We start from the raw sequence: 22,402 nt of genomic DNA on the forward strand, positions 1-22,402 counted from the left end.
CAGCTGGCTGTAATCCGTGTTGCAGGTATAGAATGAAAGCACTTACTTGGAAAAAAGTAGAGTACCTTTTACTCTACCCCATGCTCCAAATTGGGATATCAGGTCCATTTTTAGACTTACTGATTTGTCCTATTGATAAGGCAACAGGAAATTCACTGAGAGAATAGGAAAGGTTTGAACACATTTGAACAGAAACCAAGTGAGAATGATCAGTACCCTCTGCATTCCCTCTCCAAAATCACAAGTCCCATGTTAGACTAGATATTTCCAAGCTTTTCAGGGATATTAATGATTGAATGCATTCCATTTTACACCATGTTATATGTTCTCATATCTTTTTTCTTTTAAATTGAAGGAAAACACCATTTTATTATACAATTTAGGATGAATCACAAAGAAATGGGTGTACTACTTTTCGAATACATGCATTCTTCAATACTTGTCTAGAAAAACACAAAATTAAATGTTTAGGTCAGTATATTTTCTAGCAGATATTATTGGTGGAGTGCTGATACAAATAAACCTTTGCAAAAATCAATACAAAAATATTTTGGTTTTCCTCTCAACTAGATAGAAAGTTTTTGCTCTGCGAAGTCCAGCAAACAAACAAAAAATATTTAACACTGTAAAAATCCTTTTCCACTCTTGACCACCAGAGAAATCTATTATATTGTGTCTCAAAGACCCTCTTTTATTCAGGCCTGTTTACACTCAGTCATGTTCTTGATGACCAAATTTTGGATTTCCTGATAAAATATTTAATGAGTTACAAATTTTTCAGCCATTTCCTTGGTTTCTCCAGATAAACTCTTTCAACTACATCTTCTAATTCCAACTTGCATACAACGACAGCCCAGCTGCCTGGAATACTTAATTTGTACAGACAAAAATCCAGCTGGGCATCTTTAATCATTTCCTTGCACAGTCAAGTAGCAACCACCTATGTTCAGGGACATGTGATGGGACTGAAGGGGACACAAGGAGGTAGAAACTATTCCTCCTGTCCACACTTTTCACTGCTCACCATCACTCAAATGCATAGGGCTGTAGAGAAACTTGCTGCAGGTCTACCATATCTATGATTTTTAAATACTGTTATAGATTTAATGTTATGAAAATCAAATAAATTTGAGTAAAATTTAAGCTACCACAGTAGAAAGAGTTTGCATATCAGTTCAATAATTAATTATTTTTTAAATCAGATTATTAGATATCTTCTTGAGTGAACATGAATTCACATAATCTGGGAACTGTTTTCCTGAGTTCATCCAGACACCTCTTTTTAAGCTGCAGGTTTGGACAAACATTTTCTATCACATACCTGGCAGATGAAACATTATGAGTTTTCGTTATTAAGTGCCTATGTTGAAAAACATGGAGAGAATACTTGAAGAGCAAAGAAACCAAAACCAACTCCAAAAGAAAAAAGACTTTCCAAACCCCCAGAAATATCTATGCTTGCATTCTGGTCCTGAAAAACTACCTAATATAGGAAAAGCTTTCTGATCATAATTTTCCCAAACATAAGAAAAGCAGGAAACTATGTAAATACAGGATGATGAAAATGCCAAACCTAAACAGAATCACAAGTGAACATCCATGAAAATTTTAACAAGGAATTATATAAATAGTGCACTGAATTATCTTCAGTTTATAATTACCAACTAGTCATAAGCCACAGACACATAACCCCTTGCAATGCAATTGTCCAGCTGCCACAGTTCACAACAGAGAGAGCTCCCAAGGCTATTATTTCCCTTTTTCCAGTGCATTTCTGCAACATATTTTTGAGTTTTATCTTTAGAGTCCAGCTGGAAGCACGCTTCTGTTGGCAGCTAGTTTTCCCCTATAAACTCCCTCCCTCACGAAGGGAAAATGCAGAACGGCAGTGCAGTGGTAGGAGAAGCAGGAAAGTAAAGGGAAAAAATACAATCAGAAGCAGCAGAAGCAGTAGTTCTACCAGACCTGTGTATTAGACAGCATCTTTTTAGTCATAATAACTCTTCAAATGCACCTCATCATAAGCTATTACACACCACACCTCTCACAAGAATAGGCATGCTTGCTATGTTTCTGTGCTCTCATTTTACATAAGCAACCTTTGTTCTCCTTCTCTCAAAGTAACAAATGAAAAATCAAAAGAAAGTCAGCAAGATTCATACTAAAGCACATTTATACAAGTAGTTTTTCCAAGTATGCCCAAAAGGCATCTAGAGAAGAGTAACTGAATTAATTTCAATTACCTGATCTTCTGAACAATAAACAAAAATCAGCATAAAGTTTCAGTAATAAAGCAGTCAAACATGAGTAAGGAAGCTCAAAACTCAGTTCACTTCTTTCAAAGTCAATTTAAAAGGAACATACCTTAGGGAATCCCCACCTGAAAAGGAAAGTACTCCTTTATTAGGCCAACTCAAGTTAGCATACACAGAGTAGAAGAAAACTGCACTTGTTAAGGTTCAGCTTTGCAGATAGGAAAGGCTAAAACTCTTACATTGAAGGTAAATTATAGCATCCAAAATAAAGGTTATCAAAGGAGGAACAGCTGCCTTAAAGGTTATAGGTTGATCCCACTAGTAATTCTCCATGTTAATAATCTTTAAACAAGAAATTTCTCTCAGAGCTGTTTTCCAACACTTTATCTCCAAAAAAAAACTTGTAAGATACAACAAGCCTTATGTTTTTGTCTGTCTTGTTGACAGATTAATAAACCCTACAGTTTGCTACATATAAATATTATTTTCTTTTATAGTCTCAGGTTTACCTTTCAGTGTGAGATTTAGCAAAAAGTTAATTTGCATTATAAAAACTCTTTTCAGACCTTCAAATTCATATGCTAACATTTTCAGCTATCAAAGTTATATGCATAAATACTGGGCTCATGCCTTTATATTTCCAGAATTAGCAGTTGAAACTAAGCATTTTGATAATGGAAACAGACTTTGGGGCTCTGGTTTACCTGCTAAACCTCTTCCTGGAAAACTGTGGTGCTGGAGAAAACACATCCTGTGTGCAGGTTTCTTGGCTGTGCAGTGTCACACATCACCCAGGAGCTGTCACTTCAGCAGAAGGAGCAATATCAACTTAGACCTATGAAGAAAGCACAACACCCAGCAAAGAACACATTAACTTCCTAGTTAAGGACAAGAGGAGTCAACTCACAATCACTGCAGCCATTTCCTAATTAGAAGGCAAAGGGGAAGAGTCCTGGAAATAGGTTAGAGCAACCAAAGGTCTGAACTCACAGATCAGCTAAACGCTGCAGTTCTCTTCCAAGCATCGATACCCAAAATATCCATAGAGATTTATATCTAGGCAATACATGGAGCTGCCTAAAGACCTGCACACAGAAAAATACACTCAGAAGCCAGCAGGTTGAAGATAGTCCTCCTAAACTATTTGGGGGAATAATGAGAGCCACAGGTCTAGAACTGCAGCGTTTAAACCTTTGCTGGTCTTATAACAATATGGCCAGAAACTCTCTCCTGGAATTTGGACCTGAAAACCGTTCTCTGCCAACTGACAAAGGAGCAGGCACTTGTACTGCCTCTCTCTGAAAAAACCACCTACCCACCCAGGGCACAGACCTGGGATTTCAAACCTAAACCCACCCCTGCTACAACAAGATACTGTGATTGAGGGATGCTCCCAAATGTTTCTTCAAGAAGCAAAGAGCAATTTAAACATTTATTTGGCAATAGAGAATACACCTGGTAATCGAGACACCATTTCCCCTCATGTTTAGGATTTGCTCTGATGCCTGCTCAGAGGAGCAGAAAGCAGAAGGAAAGGGAATGGCACACACTGACACGCTGAAGTGAGGCCAGTGAGGCACTTCTGCAGAGGGGGGCTCAGCTCCAGCCTGGCCCAAGCAACAGAGAAAATGTCTGGCAGATATGTTGTAGCCAGTGGCTTTGGGCTCCTCCATGGTGAAACAAGCACTGAATGGGCTGTTTTAAGTACTCAGATTTTTTATTTTGGTACTGCGTGCTAATTAAGCACCTTAACCCAGCTGTGGAACACATTTAACAGAAATACAGGAGCTTGATCAGTCTTACAGTAGGCTAATTTTGTTATGATTGTTTTAAATGCCTACTAAAAACTATCTGCATATCCTAAGTGTGATTGAAAAATTAATTCTATTTCTTCTTATACAAACAAATGGCTCTTAGCATTTTCAGAATGGTCCCTGGATTCTATAAAAACTGGAAATGCCATGAAGATACATTCACAATTATGAACAAATTTCTTTGCACATTTACCATCAGCATTAGTTTTTCTGAGTTTAGTTTTAGTATTACACCATTTTGATTTTCAGCATGGCAACTGTGCACAAGCATCATCTGGGTGGTGAATGCTGGGGGTAGCTGAACTGCTCTATAGGAGCTCAGCTGGGTGGTGTTCTGTGCATGTGCAAGGCAGTGTGATATCTGCCTTGCTTAGACTTGACTGCAAGCAAGCCAGTTCTTTAAAACAGAGGAATTTCTAAATTCACAGAGCCAAAGGGCTGGCAAGTGAAGAACTAAATGACAAATACCACATCAGCTGAACATAAAAGCATTCCATGTAACAGAAGATACCCACACTTTAAGACCAGAGACCAGTTTAACTCATTAACCATGCAGGATAGCAAAACATTTGTTACATAACAGCAACTTCACATGGCATTTTTACATCCTGCCATCTTTTCACAGAAGAACAGAAGATTAGACTTCTACAGACTCTGAGAGACAGGGAGTGGAGCCAGCAGCAATATTTAGCAGAGTGACTGATTTCTGGCACCATCTAGCTTCTCTGCAACAGGAATCTGGCAGCCTGGTAGGTGCTTTTCAAAGACACTGATTGAATAACTGATACTAGTGCTATACAAATGCTCAAGACAGCACAAGAAAGAATAAGAAATAAAGTAGTTTTGGGGCTTAAGACCTACTAATTTTTTTTTCTCCAAATAAAGATGGTGAGGTAAAAATCCTGGGCAGAATACCAAACCAAGAGAATGCAGACTCTGTTTATCATTCAGCTTCTGACTGTGCAACTCTGCCAAATATCTGTAACGTATATGAAAGTACTAGACAAAAAGAAGCTATAATGCAAGCAAGACTATTAATTGTTCATTTTCATGAAATATGGTATAATCTGAAAAGAACAGATTTGTTTTGACCAGTGGGCCTATTCCTAGTTCCACTCAGGAACTGCAAAATTCCAATGGTTATTTGTAACTATAAGACAGTGGATTTATATTCATTCACTGCACTTAAGGGGTTTTGAACACTGAAAACTTCAATCCCCCACCACCAGCTCTGTACAGAGAACTGCTGACCATTTGAGAAAAGCAGACATGTTTTGTGCTGAACGTCAAAATTTGTTAAATGATGAGATATACAGCCTTTGGATGCTTGTGCTCTGTAAAATTTTCCAGAAAAACATTTACTTGTCAGCATGAGGACATGTTTACAGACTCACACATTGGTAAACTACAAAGGAAGACAAATAAAGTTGGTTTATATCCTCAGCAGAGGAGAAAATGGCAGAGAAAAGGGGGGCAAAAGAAAAAAAATCTTTCTGATCTATACCAGACCAGCAAGCAGAGTCTTTGCAATTCAGAACTTCTCTCCAATTCCCAAGTGTAACTTTCTTTCCATTTGCCTGAAATCACCTGCAATGTGCTTTAGGAGCTAATCCCTACACATTTGGTTTACTCGGCATAGGCCCAATAAAAGCAGGGATTCTCAAACGCATTACAAGCCCAACCCACCCTCTCACCTCGTCTTTTCAATTGTGTGTGACCACAGCTACTGAAAATAGAAAATTAGCTACATTTACACACAAGTAATACATAAGATGGAAGTAATACTAGATGGAAAAAAATGGAACACAGTTACATGCTTTTTCCTATAATCCACTTAAAGTAATATTTCTCTCAGGGTCATAACGTATTTAGTTAAGGCAGTTTCTCAGTAAAGAGGTCTAGGGCTATTCTGCTGTCGATTCATTCATGATCACCTCTGGTTATGTGTTATCATTGAATAACTGAAGTGTAAATGCAAGAGAGGCACACACATAGTGTGTGTTTCAATGTATTTCAAAGGTTTTTTATTTAAAGAAGTCTTATGTACTCTTCTCCCTAGGTATGCTGGTTTTTTAGACTCCACATTTTCCAATACTTTTGGTTATACAAGACTAAGAAGGACCATATATTTTTCATGACAAAGGGACATGTGATGACTGAAGATTAATAAGCCAGTATTTGGTGTGGCATGAATAAGAGTATCTAAGTGGAAAGGAATTTCAAGATTTAGATCTAAGAACTCAAATACACCCAATCAGAACCACAGGCAGAAGTCTAAACCAAAATTTGAAACTACCCTCAAAGTCAGCACCCGTTATTTGAAGACACTTTGTACTCACTGAACAGTTACAGATCACAATGAAAGAGCAAGCAAAGCAAAATGAGATAATGAGAGCAAAGCAGAGAACATGCTCATAGAGGGGAAAGGGAAATTGAGACATATGTCATTAACATCTGACTTGGATGTCTCTTAATGGGTTTATATTGAGTTCTATGTTATTCAACTGTGATTACTACAAAGAATGAGTTTTTACATCTCAGAATATTCTGGGTTGGAAGGGACCCACAAGCATCATCAAGTCCCATTTGAGTGAACAACCCACAGGGGATTGAACCCACAGCTTTGGTGTTAGCACCACACTCTCACCATGTCTAGAACTAAAGTATCTTGGGCTATTGCACGCTGTTCACCCGAGAGGCCAACTGCAAGGAATTTAACAGATTTCTGTGATATTCCTACACTCAGATTTCAGTCTTCAGTGATGTACAAAAGAAAAGCACTGGGATTTTCAGAAGCAATTCCCCTGAGTGTCAAGGAAGGATAATTTTTTAAATCCCTTGGTCCTTTTGAAATTCTCTGCATGCAATTTCAGGGTAATGCATTGTTTTAAAAAGTCTATTAGGGAATTCTCTAGAAAGCAAAAAGTTAGATTTCCTGATATGCACATATGCAAACCTCTGGCTCCTGCATTCTCATATACCAAAATGTTGCAAATTTAGCCAAAAAAACAAAAAAAAAAACAAATAAAAACCAATCCCAAAACAAACAAAACCAAAACAAAAAAAAAACCCAGAAAACAAAACAAAAAACTAAACCCATAGCCACTAGAATGTACTACATTTATATAAATATTTTCAGAAGACACATTATGCAGGTCATCCAATATAATCATAAAGAGCTGAATGAGATTTTAATCCTGAAATTAAAATACCCAAAATAGGTGCTTAAAGATGGAAAAGAAGGCGAAGAACAGAGGAGACAGTTAAAGTGCTAAAAGCATTACAGGAACCATTATATTTTATATTCAGGTGGAGTTTGTCATGAGCAGCCCACTCCCTTTTGGCGCTGAATAATTCCCAGCATTTTCATATCACATCTCAGATACACATATCAAAGACAACTTTCTAATCTTGCAAGTGTGCTTAGAGAAAAGGAAGAAGAGAGCAAAAAATACCAATAAACTGCACCTTTCTCCCTTGTCCTCACCTTACTGGCCAACACTTCTTGTTTTTATCAAGTATCTGTAGAATTCTCCTCCTAGAGAGAGGAGAAGACTGAAAGAAGGAAACTGATTTTTATGTGCATCCTATTGTGCTTTTATCTTATAAATTAAGATCAATTTTATATATATATTTCTCCAATAACAGGCAAAATTTCAGTTGTAGACAAAAAAGTGTCTAGGATCTGCTACTTTTATTGGCTTGTTAAATCAATATTACATTAGAGAAGAATCTAGATCTCAGAAATCATTTGTCTTCAAATTCCTCCCAGTTTTTACTGCAGAAGTATGGTGAATCACTAAGTATTTGAGCTGTTTGTTCTCCTTCCTCACCTCATTGTGTTTGACATTAGATTAGTAGTGCTGTGAACACCACGTGACAATAATACTGAGCTCAAGACAGGGACCCTCATGTGCCAAGAAAAAAAAAAAATCTACATTTCACAACAAGAAAATTAAGTTTCAGAAACGTGACACTGGTTGTATCTTTCTTTGCTCATATTCTATTCTTCCTTCCATCCTATTTACTAATTTAGTTCTTCCTCAGTCTTGTACTCCATCTCCAAGCCTTCAGTGACAGCTTTTGGAACCTTAAACCAGTCTCAAGCAATAGGTTGAGGTCAGCTGTCAGATCCATGGGATCAGAAAGATCAGAACACATTTATCCAAAGTCCAAGCTATGCTGCCTGCTAGTTATTGGCTGGAATTGAAAACAAAAGTTATATTAAAAGACAGCAGGATCATTATTTCTCCTTTCTGCCCCACCTCCTCAAGTGCCTGAGGTCATTTTCCACAACAAAAATGAAAGCCCTTCTTGAAAGTGTTTTTGTGCTAAACAGCAGTGGTTAATTTCTTGCAACTAATTAGTTATTCAAGTGAAAGTATAATGATCCTCCAACATGATTGAAAGTGCTTCAACTGAGTTTCCTGCTAACAGCATACTTCTAGAAAAGATGCAATAAATCAGCAGGGTTATGGAAATCTTTAAACAAAAGCAAGCCTATGACAGGAACCATTAAAGATACAGCCATGTAATATTTATGCACCTAGCTGACTTGTGCTTTTAACCCAGCACTTTCAGCTATAGCTTTTTAGCACCTGGGTCATATTCAGTAAGAGTGAATTTCACCCTATCTGCTAACAGCCAGCGCCATGTCTCTGCTTTAGGTGTTCGGAGTATAGGGGTTAAGGGATGGAACTTCCCTCCAAATGGAATTTCATCCAGATATTTCTAAATAAAAATACAGATAGAACACCATTGAACAGCACAGAAAATGTAATCTGTGAGTCTCAAGCTCCCTGATTACCTTTAGCAGGAAAGAGGCAAGTACGGACACAAGAATGGTTTATAAATCCAGGGAGGTATTGATGCAGAAACAAAACTCCTCAGAATAGCCAGTATTACCTATGATGGTTCAGATTATGATTTGTGATTAGGAGTGGTTACCACAGTGGTGAAAGGGGATCTCTTGAGACTTTTTCTGTAAAAGTCTGACTGTGTAAAATCCACTTACTCCTAAACCTACTAATTCATTTCAGAGTTTGTATTTAAATGTGTTGGGTACTGCAGAAAAGCAAGACCCTGTGGTTGAAAAAAGCATTTTGATAATGTTTGAAGCTTCTGGGTGGTACAGATATACCAATCTGTTTAAATCTCCAAAACAAAGAGATATTTCCCTTTCTTTTTTCTCATTAAACTGCCTGCATGTGTGCTTGCATGTATTTTTAAGCTACACATAAGTGCACATGAAGCAAAGAGAATTGTTTAATTTATTAACTTATTTGGCTGTACATGCTTTCTCTCATCCCATTCACTCATTTATTTCATTGCCAATCTCCCAGTGAGTCTTCTCACAGTCTTAAAAGACAGAATTTGGATTCACAAACCAGTTTGAGCTGAGGACTCAAATACAATTTCCTGGCCTACCTTTCCTTGCTGCAGAAAAGGGAAACCTTGCTGGTGTGAGGTTGAAAAAGGGAGAGTTCAGGGAAAGATGTAGGAACTGCAGTTTACTTGGGACTCTGGGGGTGGGAATTGAAAGACAGAGAAAAGGAAACCAGACATCAGTCCCCCTTCCTGCTAAAATCAACTTTGTCTTCACGATAGGTTTTTGGGCCAATGACCACTTTCAACTCACACCTTCTGTTGGAAAAATAAATTAGGAGTCCAGCTTTATTCTGTCAATAGAAAGTTTAAAGTGGTCACTGGAGCAAAAAGCTTTTCAAAGGGTAGCTGAGCTCAACAAGAACAAGGAGGAGGATGTTGAGAAAGCCACAAAAACACAGGCAGATTACAAACCATTAAAGGCTATGCCATTTTTCAATAATAAAGATAAGGCCTTTAGAACAGTTCTGGTAATTCGTATCTATTTATTTCTTTAGAAGAATATGTATTACTTAAAAAAGCCTCTCCCAGAGCTGTAAAAGATATTTTATGTTTGTGTGTGTCGGTCTTGATAAACAAAAGCCACCAGAAAACAGTAAACTAACTAGGCATTTGCTCCCTGAATACATGGGATTATGCTTCGCATTTGTGCTGTAAATCATTGGATCCTGTACAAGTAATTGTACTGCAATGGGTTTTGCTATGCTAAATATTTAAACTGTGTGCCCAGTCCTTCAAAGTCTGAGCTTATTCTGTGTTCAGAGCTTTTTAGAGTTGAGTCAATAGCATATTTGTTTTGAATGGCTGCTCCTAGATAACAGTAACAAAAATCCAAAACTTGTTTACATCATTTAACATGCCTAAGAGCTTAGCCTGAGACATTAAAAAAGCCACACAACAAGCAACAGAAAAATGCAATCCTTTAGCATAGTCTCTACTGGTGAAAAGAAGTTACACCATCAAAAAGCAAAAAGAATGTTTTGCCAACTCTGACCAAGAATTGCTTTGTTTTTAAAGTGGAGCAATGACTGGCACAAAAAGACTTCAAGGAATTTCCTCTTTCCCTGAAGATAGTCATGAGCTTTCTACTGCCCCAGACTTCGTGTTGTAGTGATTGTAAGGATAGAGGTCTCTTGTGGGTCCTAAGCAGAAGCCCTTGCTTATCACAGTGTGCAAAACATGGAAAAGAGTCAAAACAAAGCAAATCAGGCAATTCCGTCAATCCTAGGAAAACTGTTCCCATCTGAGCAGTACCTTCAGCTCTAACAGGCCCTAACATCAGCTGTGTAGCAAATAACCCTGCCCTACTTTCTTAACTTGAATTACTACGCTAAGAACAAGACTTCACCAACATGTACACACCAACACTCATGGAGTGCTCTACACATTCTCAAATTGCATTTGTGGTCTAAATTCTGTAAAGTAAGGTGATATTTATGGGAATAAAGATGAAGCATAATTTCTCATCTGTTTCAAATTACACATTAGGAATACCAAGGATGTTAGTAAGAAATAGATTAGCATGCAGAAATTTCACAAAGGAAAAAAAAAAAAGCAGAAATGCCAAAATACAATTACATCAAAGGAAATAATGCAACCAGGCAATGATTTACCATCCGCACATTTTTAGAATCACAGTTCTAATTGTTAGAATCCAGTGCAGTGTAGTAGACACAGTATTTGAAAAAACAAGCCTTTCATATCTCTGTGCTACCTCGAGAGCTCCTGATACCTAATCTGGAAGCAGACAAATCCCAAAAAGGTGCCTCTTTTCCAGTGAAGACGTGACTTCCCCTCCGAGGGCCTGGGGCACTGTGCCTCACATGCTAATAGCTTGAGTTGTGTGCAATAGCCCTATATTGTTTATATAGCACTTCACATGTTCAAAGCACTATGAGATATCGGCCATCACTACACTTTTATGAGGCTGTAAGTATTACCCACTAAACATCAGGGTTCAAATGACTTGCTCTTGATCAAAAGAAACTTTGTGCAGCAGGACCATAATTATTTGAATTTGGTAATTCTCGCAGACCATTCCTATGGCAACACAGAATGAAGAGGGGGATGGGATATCAAAGCCAATTGCTATCACACTCTGTGCTGGCAGTGAGATGGACACATAGACGATCTCTTAAGCTAACCTACACTCACAGCACCTTTTATAGCAAATTCTAGAAAATTATTTTTAAAATAAGGAGCAAAAATGAAACAAAATGTTTTGAAAGCCCACAAGCATGTTTGTCTAAATGTATCTATTTCACATATTCACTGTGAAGAATATAGAAGACAACATGCAAACGGTACTGAAGTACTCCAGATATCCCAAAAGGGGGTTCTGAAGCAGTTTAGGAGTTTATATATCAAGAAGATTAGTAGGCAACTTAAAAGCAAATAGGTCCATTTTCTGTGGAAAAAGAACTACAGTCTTGTGTCTTGTGGCTGACTACAGTAGGACTTAACTTCTAAACATATAGAATGTTTTTGCTCTTCATTTTTATACCTATGTTCTTCCTATGAAAATTCAACTATGCTGACATTTATATAGTTTGTCTCAAAGTATCAAGTCTCTGTTCCTGAAAAAGAATACCAACACAAAGGAGACGTTGAAAAACAACCAATGTACCCACAGTATATATGACAACCAAATAAAGGCTTGACATAAATGCTAAACAGGATAGATGCTGAAGATTCTTCTCTTTACAACTGAAATCAATTTATCCAAAAATCCTAACACTGAGATTGAAGACAGAATAAGAAAACTCTTATGCTCTGCCTTTCCATCCTGTCCCCATCCTATCCTACAATAATGTCTTTCCCACCTCTTACACAGCCCTGGTTTCCACACACACCATATGTTTTCAGAGCACAGCTTCACAGTTATTTGCCTTAGAACCTTGCCTGCAGAATCACGTGGGAAATAGATCATACTGCTAAGACAACAATGTAGACCACTACACACAATCCAGATTCATCAAATAAGAAAAGGGTGCCTGTTTAAAGCTATCACAGGAAGGGGGAGGGGAAGAAATTCTCTTCAAAGGCAGCAATGAGTGCAGAGAGAATTACTAACAGAACCTTTTGTGTTTTAGCCAGGTTGATCATGTTGCTGCGAATATTTACCCTCTCTCTTACAACTTTAACTTGGCATTTTTCAGGTACAGGCTATATAGAATTAACTCTGTGCCAGACTATGCTTGCAATTTCTACTGTTTTGATTAATATTGCCTGAAATGTTCAATTACTGAAATATTTGCTAAAATATTAAAGTTTAACATCAATAGGTGAGCATTACTTCATGGCTATTAATGTAAGAACCAGTTACTATACTCCATCTACTGATCTAAAGAACAGATGTTTGCATATGATTTATGGACACTGAAATATGTGCATATCTTCCATAAATAGTAATGTGTTCCAGTAACAAAGAGTAGAGAATTGTGATCCATAAGACTGGGAAGTTGTAGGCAGTATTAGAATTTATTTACCAATTTCTTGGCTTTAAATAAAAAGCAAATCTCATAGAGCCAGGGCCTGGATCCTGTATGCTGGAAAAGTGCTTACAATGTCAAACAGGACTAACAACATGAAGTAATAAATTGCAGTTTGGCTCAAACAGGCAGATATAAAAGTCCTTTTAGAACATGAATGTAACTATGATTTGTTAAATAAGAGTAACAATTTATATTGATTAAGATGCAATAAATCTAAACGGTAAGCAAAAAGCCAATATTACTGTGTGTACTTTCACATTAAATATGGGCTTGGAAGTTTCTTCAGTATCAAGATGTAACAAAATACTAATCAGGTATAATTCTAATGGGTAAAGCATGGTTTTGAGCTCTGCAATTAAATTATTTCTGGAAGCGCAATCAAATATCTGATTGAGCTAATATCACTACTGCTCCTCACATTTGTTCTGTTCCTAAATTAGCTTGGCTAATCAGTATCCCACCTCATAGCCTGTGTTGTAAACATGTAATATTAGCTGATGGGTTTCATTTCAAGAGCACAGTCAATTTTTGGACAGCAAACTAACCCAAAAACTTAGTCAAAGCCTACAAACACACAAAGCAGCATGTTTGGAGATGTCAGTTTCTGGGCCATCAGAACTCTGATAAGACTGAGTGAACTTCAGATCACTCTGTGATGGCTGTGCACGTTAAACAAGTTTTGATTTAGTTTAAAAACCAGTTTTCTGGACAATATTTCACCTCAAACCGTTTTCTGTTTTTCCACCCTCTTTTTCTATGAGCAAAAACCAGGAATGTACAAAAAAGCAGCCTTGTAGAATACAGAATTTAAACACAGCAATCACAATTTTTTGCTCCTGTCTCAGGTTGCCATGCACTAGTGCTTCAAGATGTTATGCAGCTGCTACTCTTCCCCAGAGATGGCTGTACTCCAGAAAATGGTGAAATACTCCCTCAAACTTTTTTTTTTTTTCCCCAGCAGAGGTTAACAGGGATGTTTCCATAGGTCTAAGGCAACATGAAAACATGGTGATTGTGTGGTTGGATTTCTTGAAAAACATTAGCTTTAGATTTACTGCATCAGTAATTAGGAGCTGATGCTACACTCCAACACACTGCAGAAACAACTGCAGTTACTGTCTGTAGAACACAGTGAGTCTTAGATTACGGTGATTGTTATTTGATTCTGTCCTTGCAGTTTTTTAGATCACAGAAGAAACAAATACTTTTCATTTTGTCCTTTTGATAGCTGCACAGATTTTTTACTTTCAGCATATAACTCAAAGTCATCTAAGAACAAATTGAATTTCTAAAAACTACAGTCAACTGGATTTAATTCCTTTCAGTGGAAGCACAACAGTGTCAATACTTACTGAGATTTAGTATTACTGCTGATTTATTGAAAGTAAAATGTCAATGCAACATGAAAATTTGTCATTTTACAAAGGTTTAATAAAAAAGATGAACACAACACAAAAAATTGAAAATATAAGAACCAATAACTGATCATTCTAATTCACTTTTTTCCAGATGAGCATCCAGGTGTCAGCTGGTGTAAACCCAGATGCCACTGACGTCAATGGAGCTGTCAGTTTACTCTAGCTGAGAATCTGATCCCAAGTGTGCTACTGCCATTTTTAGACGCTGCCAATGGAATTGACTTTTGCAAGACAATTAAAAAAAACACATCCACACAACATTGCATTTCTTCCTGTCCCCGAGTGTTTAACTGGAAGTCTGTTGACAGACTGTGGGAGAGGGCAAGTGGGAGGTGGAAGTAGCAAACAACTGCATCCATGAGATAACTTTGCAGTATCAGTACGAACACTGTTCCGTTGTCTTCCTTTATACAAACAAATATTTGGCTTCAAAAAGTTTTAACTCCACCTACCACTAACAAACAATTCCATGTCAGCGAAAGAAAAATGATGCTGTAAACCACGTGAAGTACCTACCTCATAAATTTGCTAACATAGTACTTTCAGCAGTACACATTCTGGATAGATTGTTTTAATGCAATATTAGAAAAAAGTACCTAAAGCTACAAGTGCCCCAAGCCTGAGTTCTGTGTATTCACCTAAGTATTTGTTCCTAAGCAATCTCCCTGCTGTACCAGCAGAAAGATTGGTAACAGTTCTAAGGCAGCTGTTTCAAGTGGCCTGGAAGCCAGAATTTGATCTGGCTGACATCTTTCATATCTCATCGAGCATATGTGTGGGCAAGAGAGGAGGAAGAAAGGAAAAGGTGGGGCAATAAGCAGGGCAGAGTACTACTTGACAGCACCACCATTTCTAAGCAGGAAGAGGGAGTTTTTGCCTCTGTTTCACATAAGGCAGTTGTTAACATGAGTGCATTGTATAACAGCTTCCCAGTATTAACCACTACAATGAAGTTGGAATGTTGGTCTTTGATTCAACATAGCAAGGTCAAAATGGAAAAGGTAATTAATTAGAACTGAAGATGCAGTTCACATAGTATTGAAATAATTGCCTATTTGTGCAAGCACAACAACCATATCTTCAATTTAGGTCAGGCCATCAAGAGGAGGAAAAGGACTGAAGACTGAAGATGAGATGCTCTACTTCACACAGTTGCCCTCTGGAAGGACTTGCAAAGGCAGTCACTTAAATTAAGTACAGGTCATCAGACAAGATATCTAATCTATTCCTAAGACAGGCAGCTCCAGCAGTCCAAATCCCTATGGCCTTTGCAGCAACACGATGAACTACTTCCTCATGTACCTCTGTCAATTCACGTTAGGTTGCAGTTTTTTTAAAGCGATATTTCATGTACATCATGACCCTATTGCTCAAAGCAAGGAAAGTGCTTTGGTTTATTTATGACCTACTAACCTTAAATAAAAAAAAAAAAAATACATCCAATCTGAATGCTCACATAAGCCTGCAGATCTGAAATAAAATTTAAAATAAAGCTGGCATTTGTAACAGCTAGCTAAGCCCAATAAGGGATTTAAAAAAAAATGAAAACCAGATGAAAGAAGATGAAAGCATATTTACCCTGCATAACCTGCACACATCAGGAATCAGGGCTGGAACCCAGAAATACCTTTCCTACTTAGAAGTTTCAGCCCATTTCCACGGCTAGGTGACCAAGGAAATACTGATGTTTTCCATGATGGGGGGTGGGGAGGCATTAGTAACAACCTGTGAAAGTAATTCCTTCGAAGATGTAATCCACCCAGCCACAAACTCTCCTCTCCTTCCCCTGCACCCCATCCCCATTGCCAGATATCAGCCAGGCAAGCCTCCACACTGAAATATGAAGTGACAGATGGAAGCAGGGAATAAGGGCATAGGAATGAGTACTGAAAGAAATGGCGTACAGAAAACAAGCTTATAATAGGGCAGATCTTAAACATGAGCAACCTAAAACATAAAGTTAATTCATTTGGCTAGAACAATGTTGAACAGATGCACATAAGACTGAGTTGGAGAGCCTTATTCTCTCATCACTCATGCCAGTGTGCAGAGGTCTTCTCCTAACATCCATGGAATTAAACCTTGGAAATTGCAGTACAAATAAATGGAGAAATAAAAATAATCACAGCTAAAGTATTGGCAGCAAATATCCTGTGCTGCTGTATTGGGAAAGAAAGGTGGGCTGCCACATTAAATTAAAATGTATTTGATTTAGCTATATTCATAATCAAAGTGACCTTCATAAACAAAACACATCTAATCCACCTTAATAGTTGATTCTGTTCCTGTCTACTTCTCCAGTAGGCTATATTAATGACTTTTTATTTTCGTTGTATTAGATGGAAAATACATTTGAGTTAAATTATGCAACAAATACCTCTACAGAGAGCAACTAGTTGACAGAAACAGTTAGGACCAAGTCCCTGTCATAGTGTTTGTTTACAAAATAGGCTCAGGCAGCACACTGATGATCTTTAGTGTGGGTTCCCTTAACACAAGTACAGACAAACCCTCAAACATTTTTAAAGCCTTATAAATAACAATGGATGGGAGAGAGTAGAGGGCATCTCTAACCAAAGGATAAGGTAAACAAACAAACAGCAATTCATGTAAGTCAATGAATCAGCCACATAATTTCAGCACACTAAAAAGTGGACCTAGCAGAAAAAAATTCTGACAAGCTGAGCTTCAAGAACATCTGCATCAGAACTCTGCTCACAAAAGAAAATAAGGTAAAATTTCTGTATTATAATGTTTTGGCTTCTTATCCAGCATCTAAAACTCTTCTGCAACACAAAACCTACAACCATAATTTTTACGTATTATTTATTTTTATTAATAATTGGAACAAGTGAGTTGGAAAGCTCAGAAGATGAAGAAAAAGTGCTGTGTTACTGTGGAAATTTTTAAGAATAAGGACTTCGCTGTGTAGTGATCAGCTGAATGTGCACAACATGCTGACACAAAAGAAATTAAAATAAATATAGGTCAAGCCTTGATACACAGTCACCTTTTTTCCTCCTGAAAACTATCACAACAGGTTCTGCATGTGTGAAAATTTGTAAGGAAAAAAAGGCCTTCTCTCTCTGAGAAGTTTTTTGAAAAATTAAGCCTTCTTTAAAGAAAATTTATTTTTCATCAATCTTAAACAAATTTTAATCCGATTGAACCATGTCAATAGAAGAAATTTTGCTCAGTTGAGCAATCTCTAATTGGCAACACTAATTTGTAAAACTCTTAGCCAGCTCTGTTCATTTATGGGATCTCATGTTTTGTTTTACTGTGAAGTTCAGTCTTGTGAAATACCAGACAACATTAATCCACTCGTGCCTGGATCTCTAACCTTTATTTTTAAAGCCTGAGTAACAGAAACATATTTTCTTTTCATAGAAAGAAGCCTGGGAAACTGCCAGCTCCTTGCAGAAAGACTGAAACATGATCAGCAGAGAAGGGTGTTTGTTTCGGTAAGAGAAAAATGATTGAAGTTGCATCATCTGTAAAATTAAAATCACTGCGCGAATTTTGATTTTCCCCACCTACTTTCAGACATTTGAGGATGCAGTCAAGTCAATGGAGTTCTGTTGTAGTGGTTGCTTCAGTGAACATTCAACGCTGTCGGTGAGTTTGGAATTAAAGTGAAAACCATCGACCGTTGATTGTACCCTCCAGCTAACCATCCTCCTCCTTACTTCATGCTTTCAGGCCTTAACACCGAAGATAGCAACCTAACCATCATATGATGTTTCTCCCTCACCCTGCCAAGCTTTACAAAAAGGTCACAATCAACATTCATTGCTGTCGGTGGGTTTAACTATGTGGACAAGCTCACTGAACAATGAATGCAACTGTGGCCCCACATTGTACAGTTGCTGTTGAGAGGAGCAGCAGCTCTGAAGGAAATAGTGAGAAGCAAACACTTCTTATAAGCTACAGTTGTCTGGTCAGAAAAATTGTTTGGGGTATCCACTTTTTGCTTGCTTGGTTTTGATTGTATTTAATTTAGCAGACTAGAAAAAAAAAAAAAAACAAACCCCACTGCCTTTTTCTGGAGTATTGTCCTCACAGGGTTCAGTACCATTGAAAATGTGAAAATTCTTATTTACTATGTGTGCAGAAAAAATAACAGGACAGGAAACTCTGTATGTTCACTCCTAAGGATTGTGGCATAAGAGGAAAGAAGATTTAATTGCCATTTAAGTAGGCATTGTTGAAGAGTTCAAAAGTTTATTCTATACTTGTCATGACAAATACAACTGGGAACAAATGGAATTTAAGAGTTATGGATAAAAATCTTATATAAAAAAATTAATTTTACATTAAACTGATTTTAAGAACACAAATACTATTGCATTTGCTATTTTTAGGGATCTGAAAGATGGTAAAGAAATGTATACCCAGAAATAATAATGGAAAAGCTGTTAAATTTTAAAGTTACTGTAAACTGAGTACCTATGTCACACTCTGAGTTTTGCAATAAGAAAATAAATGGTAAATAAGCTCACAATTGTGTCCGTATTTCTTTGTAACCCTTTATTAACCTGGTCAGCCACAAAAAAGGACCAGTCGACATTTCTCGCTTCACACAATCATCCAAGGTAAGTTCAGCCTTTAGACTCAGTGCAACTCAAAAACTCTGCAGCAGAAATTGCTTACAAAAATCAGGAAAACTCACAGCATATCATCATATCACTCATATCATTCTTCTCATTATGGGAATGTTTATAAACAGTACTTTAGTCTGATTATTTACAAAGTTTCCTCAGCATATTAGTCACACAAGTAATCTCGTGTACTGAGCTTGCTTGGTTTATCCCTGTTTCACTGTGTAGGAACTGAACAGCAGAAAAGTGTCAAGGCTATCAGGGGACAATACACCTATAGTCATTTCTTGAACTGGGACAATACATCCACAGTCATTTCTTGAAATGTTATCAATTTAATTAAATGGTAGGAATGCATTTCAATCATGAAAGAGATCATGAAAGAGTCCTCTGTCACATGTGAAACTAATATTTATAGACTCCTCCAATTCCTCAAAAACATAACCACACTAGCAAAATAAGTTCTGAAATTATTTGGGCATTATTTAAAATTAGTGTTTGGGAAGATTATATTTTTTTCATTCCAATATTCACTGGAGAAGAACCCACATGCTGTGTTGCTCATTGGATACTATCATGGTCAGAGACAGAAGAGCATAGTATTAAAAGGAAGAGTTGCTATGGATAAATGATTTCTCAGCAACACTGTTCAGAGATAAGCCTATATCTTTATGTTTACCCATTTCTACAAAAATGGGAATTTGAATTACTACAGACTTACATACTGGAGGGAGATAAAGATCATATTAAAAGCAAGGCTCAGAGGTATATGTTCTGTCTAGAAGGAGAAAATTTCAAATTAAATTGTAACTAGTATATTTTTGCTACAAAACAAAGTTCTTTACTGAAACTTAAAAACCAGCTCTTCATTTTGCAAAACACTTATTAATGCTAGTTATAGATGTGTTATGTGCCTTTAAAAGAGAAAATACTTATCGAAACAGAAGAATCTGGAATTTCTCAACACTGGGAAGAACTAATGTCCTGGAACATGAGTGTTTCTGTATATATATTTTCTCTGCTAACTGATAATGCCTGAATGATTAGCATTGAGGAGGGACAGACTCCACTGCAAGAAAAAGATAACGTTACACCCTTTTTTAAGGCAGTACTTTTCCTCAAAAATATACATCTCTCCTGATTTCTATTATCATTTTGTTCCATACACTCACTAATGGAATAACAGCTATTCCTACCTACCAAGTCAGGGTGCAGAAACCTCAGCCAGCATTGACCTAGGCACAGATAGTCTAGCCTCATTACAAATATAAAATATTTCCACCTCGACTGCAAGTTTTTACTGATTTCTGAAAAGAATTTGTAGGACTTGTCTTTTTAATGGTGCCTAGCATGGGAATTTATCAGTGACTTTAGTTACACCATGTTTTCATATAGAAATAGAAAAATGTCTCCTTAATGCACAGATATGTAGTACTTCATACAAATCAACCTCTACAGACTAGTTATTTAATAATATTTTTTGGAAAACAATACTATTATTCCATACCCCACAAGAAATGTTGGCCTGTGCATGTGTTTCCTTATGCTGTAAAGCCACAGAACAATCCCAATTTGGCAATGATAACTGTGATATACTGTGGAAAGGTTTCATGGTAATTTTCATGGGTTTTGTTAATAACATACATATGTACTCAGTACAATGCCCACAGGCCATAGAAACATTCTAGAAAATTGCTCCTCATTGTCATTGTAAATAATTCACTCACAGCAATATTTTTAGGTCAAGCATATCAAAGTTGCAGTAAATGCAATGGACCTTGACATAATAGGAGCACTGCTTTTACAGCAGTGGAGGAAGAGGAGAGGGAACGCACTTCCCATCCATGAGAGATCAGTTGCTGCTCCCCAGTGTGCTCATCACTGTGCTTGAGGACAGCAGAAGTGGTACTAAGTGTTTGTTATGAGGTTTGGAGTTGTTGGGGTTTTTATGGTTGGTTTTTGGGGTTTTTTTGTTGGTTTTAATTACCTCTAAGTTTTTTTTTTTTCTCCCTGGCTTCTGGCACAAGATGATTTAAAACATCCAACCCAACAGCTTCTGTATCAATTCCGTAACTTCTGCTTAGCAAGTACAGAAACACACTTGGTTGTACCTCTAAAATTACAAGTCAAAGAATTTCTGATAGAAATAGTCTGTGATATTCAGGACCATGACAGGACGAATATGATAGACTTGCTTTTTGGCACAGCTGACACAACCACATTAACATCTCTTGCTTTACAGATGGTGAAGTGACACAGTAAGTTAAAGAGTTAAATATAGAAGTCATTTATAGTTGAAATAGAAGCAGTATCTAGACAATTTTAGACTCCAACCATGTCTTTCTGGGAAAAAAAAAAAAAAAAAAAAAAAAAAAAGAATGCTCCTGCAATTCTGACTTTTACTTCATGTAAATACCTGGTTTTCTTGCCAACCACATTTTTTTCTTTCCTCTATTAACATATATCTTTGTTCCTTGCCAGAGTTACAATGGTAACCAATTATTTTTCCAAGCACTGGTATGGTCACACCCATTACAGAATAATTTTCACATCTTGCCTTCTCTTTTATTTAGGTTTGTATAATTTTGTTTGAACTTTACTTTTTTTTTTTCTTCCCGTACATCCTCCTTAAGTGCAGAAAGTGCCAGAAACTTAGACCACATTGCAAAGAGCCCAGCCAGGGCTAGCTAAAATAACCTGATGTCTCTTTATTTTACAAGAAATCACTGATCCTTTTCAGCCAAAAAAGCATTTGTAATGGCACCACACAGTTAACACATTTAAATTTATCTGACATTACTCCATAGATACAGCAACTACAAGTTCTTTCCTAATTTAAAATAGATTATTTCATCCCCTTGAAATGCAACACATGCAATTTTTTGAACTTAAGAGTTTTTTTTCAAAATATAGCTCCTCCTTCCCCACCCCCCTCCCCCAATTCAGTAATGTTTTGAATATTAGTGCCAGAAATTACATGGTAACACATAGAAGTGGGGATGAACTTTGAAGACAAGCAGAAGCCTGTCATGATTTAATTTTTAAAAATTAAACTTTCCATTGTACTGCATTTCCCCCACATTATTTAGGAGTACAACCTGAAAAAGAGGCAGCAGAAGCATAATGATTAACTTTTCCTGCTGTTGCACCTAAAGGGTATTCACAAGCTCAGTATTTCCATGGCTGTGGTAGGGCCTTCACTTCATAACAACCAGCAATCACACACTGAACACAAATATGTCTGACAAACACACATAACAGAAGGCTTATGATTGAGTTGAGCAATTATTGATCTGAGGAGGAAACAGGGTAGGTCTTCAAATTGCACAGCTTTCAAATACAATTCTTATGAAAACTGACAGAAATTCCCAGCTTCTACATCTTCTTATGAGACTGCCTTTGCACTGCCACTAGAAATGAAAACACCCTTCCCCT

The 22,402-nt window shown here is 37.1% G+C and overlaps 1 long non-coding RNA gene across 6 annotated transcripts in view; it reads left to right on the plus strand.

Moving 5' to 3' along the window:
• Positions 1 to 18,867, plus strand: part of LOC121360110 — a 62,007-nt gene extending 43,140 nt beyond the window's left edge. Inside the window, exons 4-9 of one of the 6 annotated variants that reach the window (XR_005956156.1) lie at positions 4,695 to 4,818; positions 14,458 to 15,367; positions 15,456 to 17,098; positions 17,757 to 17,830; positions 17,913 to 17,984; positions 18,069 to 18,867. This is a non-coding gene — a long non-coding RNA (uncharacterized LOC121360110). Of the gene's footprint in view, positions 1 to 4,694; positions 4,819 to 13,793; positions 13,869 to 14,457; positions 15,368 to 15,455; positions 17,099 to 17,756; positions 17,831 to 17,912; positions 17,985 to 18,068 lie in introns of all 6 variants that reach the window. The other 5 variants (XR_005956158.1, XR_005956159.1, XR_005956157.1 and 2 more) reach the window with 5 other exon arrangements.
• Positions 18,868 to 22,402: the final 3,535 nt, after the last annotated feature.

This window comes from Pyrgilauda ruficollis, unplaced genomic scaffold, assembly GCF_017590135.1.
Source record: "Pyrgilauda ruficollis isolate IOZ18807 unplaced genomic scaffold, ASM1759013v1 scaffold49, whole genome shotgun sequence".
In the NCBI taxonomy this organism is placed as follows: domain Eukaryota; kingdom Metazoa; phylum Chordata; class Aves; order Passeriformes; family Passeridae; genus Pyrgilauda; species Pyrgilauda ruficollis.